This window comes from Nannospalax galili, unplaced genomic scaffold, assembly GCF_000622305.1.
Source record: "Nannospalax galili isolate Female #2095 unplaced genomic scaffold, S.galili_v1.0 scaffold1018, whole genome shotgun sequence".
NCBI classification, from domain to species: domain Eukaryota; kingdom Metazoa; phylum Chordata; class Mammalia; order Rodentia; family Spalacidae; genus Nannospalax; species Nannospalax galili.
Window position 1 is genome coordinate 1,587,647 of NW_008342000.1, and position 10,244 is coordinate 1,597,890.

Sequence of the window (10,244 nt, forward strand, 5' to 3'; positions counted from 1 at the left end):
AACCTGGAATTGGAGTGTGAGTTGAGCACCCCAGGCAGGTCCAGCCAACACTAGGCCTCCTAGAGGGCAGGCTGACCAGGCAGAGGCCTATCTGCAGGCAGCTCACAAAGGAACAATAACAGGAAACCATCCCGAGGGGAAGTGGGCCAGGGCCAGTTGGAAAACCTGCAGGGGTGGCGGCCAGCCTCCCTCCCAGGCTGGGTGTGGCTCCCCTCTTCCCTCCAGAAGCAGTCAGTGGAGCTCCACACCACACACCGCCTTGGATCTGTTTGATAGAGCGAAGAGAGTCCTCAGCTCACAGGCACGGTAAGTGGGGCTCCAGTGCCCCCTTCTATTCCTGTCCCCGTTGAACCCAAGATGGGAGGGTCCTAGCTTGCCCATATGAGAGATGGGAGCTGTGGGACCCCCAGGGGACAACAGCCCTCTATGGGCAGCCTCAGTCTCCTTGAGGGTCATAGTAGGGCTGAGAAAGGTGCACCCATTGTTGGTGTCAGGACACAAATGGTCATCTCTGGGTTGATGGGGGAGGAGGGCTCAGCCCAAACCTATGAGGACCTGCTTTGTGCTCTGGAGCCCCCAGGCAGGAAGACAGTCCGCCCTTTCTTCCCCACCACTCAGATACTCAGAGTCTAGAGCGCAAGAGCTTCTGTGGCCCTACAGCTCAGGGAAGTCCCTGGAAGGCCTGGAGGCAGGAGCTCCTCTCTCTGGGGCAAAAGCCTAGCTTGAAGGTGGTATAACACCTCTCCCCTCCCCAACACGGATCTCAGCCTTCCACTCACTTCCATGTGGCCTTGGGACAGTTATTTAAGATTTCCAAACCTCCACTTTTTGAGATGTCTGGGAAAGCAATTCTATTCAATCTGTGATAAGAAATGGAGATGGTACAAGCAGAAGATTCTAGAACAACAGGTCCTGATTTTACTAACCACAGCTCCAGGAGGTAGGTAGAGTCTCTCTTCGTATCTCAGAGAAGGCAACTGAGATTTGGAAAAGGTCCAGGATGGAGATTTGAACCCAGATCTTGTCCTCTGCAGCCCAGGCCCTTTCTGGCACCTGTAGTTTCTCAGGGTCTTGGGCTTCTTCTCTGTAAAGTGGGAGAAACTCTCTTCTTTATAGTCGTTACATGTGATGTGCATGCTTGGCTCTGGGGATAGTGCATAGTTAGAGGCAGATGCTTGGGGAAACACAACTGAATTTACCTACTACCCCAGAGTAGTAGGTGACTGTGAATGTCACAAAGATTTAAAACCCCAAAGGACAGTCTCAAGTCCCTAGCCTAGACCCTGTCAGAGGAGTCAGGTACCCAGTATATAAAAGGAAGGACTGAAGTAAGAGGCCATCCACTCAGCCACCCATGCTGCAAACTCCTTCAGGGACCCATGGTCATTACCCAGCCCTCGGCGAAGTGTAGTGGTCAGGCAGGACACTGATAACAGGTGACAGCGACACCTAGGCAGCTTGGAAGATCCAGGAGGCTGGTAGGACTCTTGCTTCTTTAGAGCACAGAGTAGAAGCTGAGTGGGAGAATGTCCCATAACAGCCCAGAACAGTTGGCTGTCCTCATGTGGGCAGGGAAGTCACTGGATTCTCCCCAAACCGGCCTGAGTCCAGTCATCTATGGACACAAGTCTGGAGGGCATCAAGTGACCCCAAGGAGTCTAGGAGCAGCTGAGCCCCAGAGCAGCCCTGTCACTTCTGGTTTTCAGAGCTAGGAGCTGAGAGAGGTTCCCACTGCCTTGAAGGGGTTAAGCTGCCCACCCTACAGTCTCGGCCTGACCATTGTACAGCAAAACAAGGACCGGACATGGGGCAGGAAGCCAGAAGGGCCACACTTATTCTCTCCCAAAGTTAGGTGACTCACAGCTGCACAGCTACCTCAGAGACACACAGTATAGACACCGGTCACCATCCCCTCAAAAAAATCTCAAGTCTCTTGCCTCAGGGGACCCTTTCTGGTTATTCCCATCACCTCTTTGCATCCCCTTTAGCTAACCTGAATGATTCCTGTGTGACAGGTAGGACTACTGAGACCCAGAGAGGTTTAACCAGGCAGTCTGAGGTTACACAGCTAGTACAAGATGGAAGTAAGATAGGAGGGAGGCCATCCCTCTGACCCCACAGCCTATGCCCCACTCCATAGTGGAGACAATCAGATAGTTTAGGTCACAAAAACCAGCATAAGACAAACCATAAGCCTAGAGGTCCTGGGCAGAGACTGCTCTGAGAGACAGATTCTGTACCCAGGAGCTTTCATCTAGTAGAAAGACACAAAAAGTCCATCCTGATCCTGGTCCAAGTTGGCACTGGGACGAGAAATCACAGAGAGCTTCTTGGAGGAAGAACAAGAGTCTGGGATGCTGGACGGCCTTGCATAGCTCCTCAACCTCAGCCTCAGTCTTTCCATCTCTCTGGCCAGAGGATGGTCCTTAAATCCCCTCATGGACCTCCAAGCTGCTGAATCCCGACGGATACACAGGCTGGCGGGGAGCAATGGAGATCAGAGGCGAACAGGCAGGGGTAAATGTAATGTCCTTCTGGAGAGGAACAGGGGAAGGAGCCCAAGGCAGTATCAGGAAACGAGGTCAGGTGTGAATCGACCAAAGGAAGATGTCGCTTTAGGCTGGAGAGGGTGGGTATGCAGGGGTCAAGACACCTGCACATTTAGTGCGCACCAACTGTGTGCTGGGCTTTGCACCTCTTGACCTCCTCTAATCCTCCTGTCCAGGGGATTAACAGCTTTTATTGCCCTCATTACAGATGCTGCAGCTGAGGCCAAGAGACAGCAAGGGATAGTTCCAAGGCCACACAACTCATGGGCAGCTGGGCAGATTTCAGTAGACCTTGGTGGGCCTTGTTCTGATGCCCCATCATTGCCCCACAGTCTTAGTCAAAGTCAGGAAGCTCAAGGGGGGTGAGGCTAGAAAGTCTCCCTAAAGTAGGTGTCCTCTGCCTGAAGCTTAGAGCTGCCCCATGAGACAAGGAGCTAGACTGAGTGGCCTAGTACCCCAAAGACTCAGAATAGATTGGTTTCCAATCTTAAACAGGATCTGACTCATTGGTAGTCTCTACCTCAAAAGTTATAGTAAAGTTCAGAAGAATGAAAACTCTGATTAGTGATGTCTGCCAGGGATACAGAAAGGAGTGAGTGGGTAGCCTTCGAGTCCTGGTTTGGCAGCCCTGCTTTAAGAGGCTCCCCCCACCCCCAAATATGTACATTTTCACTGGGTACTCATGCAGGATAACCTCACTGCCCCCAAAGAATCAAATCCTAGTGGTGGATCTAGCAAAGAGATGGCTGTTAAAGGGGCTATTTGGGGACAGACAGGAGCTTCTTTGAGTTAAACCACAGATTGCATCTGCTCTGACCATCCAAGGTGCTGTCTGCAAATAATATAGGTTTGTTTTTAAATCCTGTAAGTGAGAAGGGACCAGGAGCGATTACTGAATACCGAGCTAGCAGTCAGAGCTTCACATCCCCAGACTTCAGAACCATCTTGAGCCCTTGTACCCAGACACTAGGAAGAAGAGGAAAGTTGGTCCTAGAGTGTTTCTGGACAGAGATGCTCAAGCCAGGAGGCAGAGGCTAGGCTGGGAGCTGGTGTCACTCAGGAGACTACATGGAGGATGTGACTTGGGGTTGCATTCACCCAGAGAACAAAGCAAGGAAGGGCATTCCAGGCAGGAGTACCAGCCTCTACAAAAAGCCTGGTGCATAGAAGAAAGGCATTGTGCATTCTAGAAACCTTTAAGACACCTGTAGCTTTAAGGGGCAAGAGGGTTGAAGAAGGGAGAGCAGGAGGTATGGTCAGGGGACACACTCTGGTGGCTAGCTCAGGAGCTAGGCTTCATTCTGCAAAGTGTGATAAGCAGCTGATAGAGCATTGACAAGGGAGACTCAGAAGGGGGCCAAACCACAAGCCAGGGGAAAGCCCTGGGGAAGGTCTGGGCCCCATGGGAGCAAGGCCCAGGATTAAACTGAGCTACAAAGCAGAAGAAAACCCCCGAGGGACCAGCTCATAGCCGACTGCTGTCACTCCATCTCCAGACTTCCAGGGTCTCATTCTCTGTCCTCCCAACGTCCACACTGCCAGATCCATTTGTAAACAGAGGGGTTCAAACAGACTATGTGGAGGTTCCCTGGCGGCATCTGGGGTCGTTGAGTCCTGTTCTTGTCCTAGCTGAGGCTCAAGGTGTGGGGCAGGCAAGTAAGAGCTTCCCAGGGCCACACACAGAGCCGGGGCTCCAGAGCCATCCACCACAAGCACACCCCCTGCATGTTCTGGGCCATCTCCACCCACCGCCCTGCCCCTCATCCCTGACCCAGGCCTCCAGGCTGGAGTCCACAGCCTACAGGGGATTGGGGTGGGGCTCAGCATTCCAATCTATCTCAGAAGCTCTCCCCGGGGCTCCACTCAGCTGCCAGATGTGGTCCCTGTCCCCACTGAAGGCCATAGGCTGGGTGGAGGAGAGGGCCCTTTGCAGAGTGTGAGGGGGTCAGTTCTATGAAGTTACTGTGGAAACATGCCTGTATAGAGGGACACTGGGGTCTTATATGGCCTCTACAGACAGTATGAGACTCCACGGAGAGGAGTATGTATGTGTTTACCTCTCCCCACCCCCCAGAGCCCTCCAGGCTGTTCAACAGCCCTCCCAAAAGCCCAGACCTGGCCCCTAGAATCTAAGGCATAAGTGGGGTTCAGATCAGATGCCTGTGGTCGGAGGAGGACAAACCCAAGACACCGGCCTGGTGCCCTGCTGAGGGGCTCTAGCTGGAGCCAAATTTCCTACATCTGTTTAACTACAAAGCCTGAGGCTCATCTCAGGGAGCCCCAGAGAAGATCAAGCTCCTCCACACCCCTACTCCTCCTTACTAGCCGTGTTCCAAATCCTACTCCTGCCTGCAATCTGTAAAGCTCAGGGCTGACCCCATCTCACAGCCCCTTCGAGGCCAAACCCCAGGGACAGGTGAGCCACAAAGACACAGAGGGATGGGGGATTTGTCTGAATGAGAAGAAAGGGCTCTCTCCCAGGACTCGGGCTGCACACCAGTCCAAGCTCTCCCTGCCCCCATACCCTCTCACAGCTTCCCAAATCCTTCCATCCCAACACACATCCTACATAACTCTTAACGCTGTGTGTTCCATATTGGTGATTTGTGTCTATCTTTTCACAGGTCACCCTTTCCACAGGCACAAAGGCCTAGCACAAAGTAGATGCTAATAACTGTATGATCTTGTAATCCCCTTTGGGGAAGTGGAGATGTGTGACCTAGAGGGGAGGGAGCATCACTAAACCCAGTGGGAATGTGAGCTTCCCAGAGTTAAGGTCCCAAGGCCAGGACTCTCTGGGAGAATTTGGAGCCCTGGCCATTTCACTAGAGAGCAACAGACAGAATCACAGGGCCCTGCCATGTCTTGCTCAGATGTCTACGTGGCTGGGCCTTCAGAGCTACCTCTTGGTACCCAGACTTTGGCCTCCGGTCTCTGGCCTCTGAGGCCACTCTAGATACAGACCTAGGCTTCCAGAGCCTCCCAAGTCCTGACCTCCTATCAGGGCATAGTTGAGTTCAGTTATACCCAGGTTCTCTGAGACTCTAGTGTCCCCTGTTGGGGGTTTTGTGTCTGCTCACCATGGGTCTTGGGCCACACTCTTTGTCTAAACTAGAGTTTGGAGTCCTCTTAGCATCCCTAGACTGACCAAGGGCACAGAGGGGCCCTGTCATCCATTTGGAATATTGAATTGCCCTCAGAGCATAAAAGTCAACACACTGTCATGAATCCTTTCCACAGGCAAAGGCCTAGCACAAAGTAGACTCTAATAACTGTATGATCTTGTAATCCCCTTTGGGGAAGTGGAGATGTGTAACCTAGAGGGGAGGGAGCATCACTAAACCCAGTGGGAATGTGAGCTTCCCAGAGTTAAGGTCCCAAGGCCAGGACTCTCTGGGAGAATTTGGAGCCCTGGCCATTTCACTAGAGAGCAACAGACAGAATCACAGGGCCCTGCCATGTCTTGCTCAGATGTCTACGTGGCTGGGCCTTCAGAGCTACCTCTTGGTACCCAGACTTTGGCCTCCGGTCTCTGGCCTCTGAGGCCACTCTAGATACAGACCTAGGCTTCCAGAGCCTCCCAAGTCCTGACCTCCTATCAGGGCATAGTTGAGTTCAGTTATACCCAGGTTCTCTGAGACTCTAGTGTCCCCTGTTGGGGGTTTTGTGTCTGCTCACCATGGGTCTTGGGCCACACTCTTTGTCTAAACTAGAGTTTGGAGTCCTCTTAGCATCCCTAGACTGACCAAGGGCACAGAGGGGCCCTGTCATCCATTTGGAATATTGAATTGCCCTCAGAGCATAAAAGTCAACACACTGTCATGAATCCTGGGTGGTAAGGGGTGTGGGCAGCCCCTAAACACCCCATACCCACAGCTGAGTCACCAGGTACTTCCAGGCCCCTGACCACTGTGCTCACTAAAGTTCCCAGCTGCTGGGCTGGAATGCTAAGTACAGAAAACTTATCCCCAATCCTCAGACTTTCCAAATATCTGTGACCCCCAAATCTACTCAGAGATACCCTGAGCTCACCAAAGCTGGTTAGGACAGTCGAGAGATGAGATATGGCTAGATGAAGGCAGAGGGGCTGAAGAAAGTCTGACCCTAGCTATGCCTGTGGCCACGCCTCTGGGGCTGTAGTTTCCAATGTGACCACAGCAAACCTGGCATTCTCTTCCTGGGTAGGGGGAGAGGACAATGGCTATCCTACAAAACCCTTCCCCTAAGCCAAATTTCTAACATTAAGGCAAAAGACACAAGTAAGTGTGGCTGTTTGAATAGAAAGTTCCCTAGGTTCCTCTGAGACTATGTGGGAAGAATACAAGATTTAGAAGAAAGCAGATTGGATGATGGACAGCTATTTGTCCCTGAACCCCGGTTTCCTCATCTATGAAATGGAAGTGAGAATTACTACATCCTGGTGGTGCCGAGGAGAGTGTGAAAGCTAGATGAATCACTATTTCCAAAAGCCAAGCATTAAAAACAGTTCGTTATTATGACAGCTGTCACTCGAGGCAGAGGTGTCACAGGGGCTATTTTGGTATGAGCTTCCCACCGAGCCATCCCTTCCTGGTGTTCTAAAGGGACTGTAAGCAACTCCCTCTAAGCTTGTGGCAATGTTTAAATCAAATAACTTGCCCCAGGGGATGTTCTTAGGGATGTCAGCCTGCTCCACATCCCAGCGAGAAAGCTGTCTGGGAAACTGTTCCAGGCTCCAACTTGGGGACAGAGACAGGCTTATTACAGGATCTTACCTCCCAAAGACCCCAGATTCCTGCCTCCTCACCAACAGATGACTGGCAAGAGAGCCTGTCCCCTAACAAGAGGCACACTGAGGTAGACTCCATGAGCGCCAAGGCCATTCCTATCAAAGTTTGGGTGCTTGAAGGTGACCTTGTGGCCTTGTAGCTTTCTCACGGGATTCACAGCAAGGCCTCTGATGGACTTGGAGTAGAAGCCCGGTTCTACATTTTCTGCGAACTCTTTGTATGTGGCCAGCCACCATAGAGTTAATGTTCCCTGTGAGCCACGTGGTCATAGGCTGTGACCTGAGGACTCAGCTTCATTGAAGTCCTATATAATGGTTTCCTTACTTAGCCGATGGCAGTTGTCAGCCCTGAGACCCCTTCACTCTCCCATCAAGACCCAGTAAAGAAACCATGTCCCTGCTCACTGTGCTTCACAGGGTCCCCACAGAGAACTCAACATCTGAGACTCTGTGAGACTAAGCAGGACACCAAGACACTCGGAAACCAGCAAAACCAGCAATGGAGGAAAACCGTTAGCACTCCAGGGCTGAAGGCACAAATGGCAAGCAGTTCGCAGAGCCTAGTAAGGGACAGAGGCACATAGAGGCTGGCCCCTAAGAGCTGGCATCATGGAGGATACAGCACAGGAGGAAAGACCAGCTAGAACAGAGTAGGGAAGAAGTGGTCCATTCTCTTCTCCCATCACCAGAACACCTACTGGACACCTCTTGGCCAAACATAGCCAGAGGCCAAGGTTGGGGCCAGGAATCCAAGGGAAAGCTTTGTGAGCCAGAGCAGAGGTTGGTGAGGACAGGGTTGGTGAGAACAAATAATCTGTGCATCCTCTCAGAAAACTAGTGGGTGAAAGGGGTGTTGTTGTTATTTGTTTGTTTATTGTTGTTGTTTAGAAGCCAGATCTTGCTATGTAACCCAAAATGCCATCAAACTCAAAGCAATCACTCTGCCTCTGCCTGCCAAGTTCTGGGACTTTAGGCATGCACCACCACTCCCAACTAAGGATTGAGTGTTAAGAAAGAAGCATGATAAAGGACCACAATCCTCTGGTTATGGTGACAAGCCACCAATAACCTGGGGGCTTGAAGTCACAGATGTTTATTTATGTATTACTTTACACTTGTGAAAGCCAGAAGTCTGAGTCTAAAATGGATCTCAGGGGGCTAAAGTCAGAGTTACGATCCCTCTTCAGGCCTCATAGAGAACCTATATACAGGCCTCTTCCAGCTCCTAGGACCTATGCCCTAGACTGGTGGCCTCAAATCTCTTCGGTCTCCTCTCACCACATCTTTTTGTATGTGTGTGTGGTGCTGAGGACTGAATCCAGAGTCTCACACATGCCCTACTGTTGACTATAACCTGAGCCCTCTTTTCACATTTTATTTTACTCTACATGTATACCAAGCTAGTCTGCAGCTCCCTTTGTAGCTGAAGATGGTCTTTGGACTTCTGATCCTCCTGCCTCTACCTTCTGAATGCTGGGATTACAGGCATGTGCCACCATGCCCCATTTATGTGGTGCTGGGGATCAAACCCAGGCTTCATCCAAGTACTCTATCAGTTGAGCTACATCCCTATGTGTGGCACTGAGTCCTACCAAGCTGCCCAGGCTGGCCTTGAAACTTACTCTGTAGCCAAGGAAGACCTTGAGCTTGTGCTCCTCTTGCCACAGACTCCTAAGAAGCTGGATTACAGGCCTGCCCCACCAGGTCCAGCTTCATCTTACTTTTGAATCTCATCCTCTTGCCTCCATCTTCTACAGACCCTGGGATTACACCAGGCCCATCAGGTAGTCCAGGTTCAACTCCCTATCTCGTATAAGATCCTTCATTTAAGCATCTCTACCAAGAGTTCCTTTTGCCATGTAAGGCAACCTCTCAGGTTCCAGGTTTCGGACATGGATATTTGGGGGACATCATTCAGCCTATCACACTGGCCTACCAGCTCTCCTGTGCCTCCTGATCATTTCCATACGACCCAGGAGACGGTGCTGGTCCCTCAAATACAATAACTATTTTTCTACCACGGAGCCTTTGTACCTGCTGGTGCTGGTCCCCAAACTTCTCTCTTCCTTCCTCTGTAAGCCTAAAGTGTGGGCTTATTTAGATTTCTGCATAGGCTGGCAGTGTAGCTCAGTGAGACAGCACTTGCCAAGCATGCATGAGACTTTGATTTCCATCCCCAGTACCATAAAATAAAAGGTCTCTGTGTGGCCACTTCCTTCATCACAGCAGCATCCCACACTGAAATTCCCACTTTCTTATCTTTCTGTTGGTCCAGTGTAGTGTGTTACTCCAGGGCAGGCGTGCCTGTCTTGTAGCTGCACTCCAGTGTCTAGTAGATCCTGGCATCCAACAGGCATGTACCTGCAGCAGCTCAGAGTTTAGGCCCTCGCCCTGTCCTGACCCCAGGGCTTTTCCACTTCCCAGTCATTTCTCACTTGAGAGAAACAGAAAAACCCAAGACTGGCAGTTCCTCTCTGAGCAAAGGAAATGACCCACACAGCCTTGCCTGCAAAGTAGGGGCACAAGGTCACACTGCTACCTCCCTGAGTCAGGACCAGCTTCCTGGCCAGGCCTCCTGTCTTCCCTACCCTTCCCTTCCCTGAAGCAGCCCTTCCTCCTGCCTGGGCATCCTACTACAAAGGACCCCAGCGTCATCCAGGGAGACCTCCCAGCCTCTTCGGTAGTTGAGGACATGAAGGTCTGAGGGGGTAGAGCCTCCCCCAGGCACATAATACCTGCATCCACCCACCCAACCACCACACCCCCTTCAGCCCTTCCTCCTGCCTGGGCATCCTACTACAAAGGACCCCAGCGTCATCCAGGGAGACCTCCCAGCCTCTTCGGTAGTTGAGGACATGAAGGTCTGAGGGGGTAGAGCCTCCCCCAGGCACATAATACCTGCATCCACCCACCCAACCACCACACCC

The 10,244-nt window shown here is 51.7% G+C and overlaps 1 protein-coding gene across 1 annotated transcript in view; it reads left to right on the forward strand.

Moving 5' to 3' along the window:
• The first annotated feature begins 245 nt into the window (after nt 1–245).
• Nucleotides 246–10,244, forward strand: part of Cdh5 (cadherin 5) — a 43,813-nt gene continuing 33,814 nt past the window's right edge. Inside the window, exon 1 of the mRNA XM_008837720.3 lies at nt 246–306. The gene's annotated coding sequence lies outside the window, so the exon portion shown is untranslated. The remainder of the gene's footprint in view (nt 307–10,244) is intronic.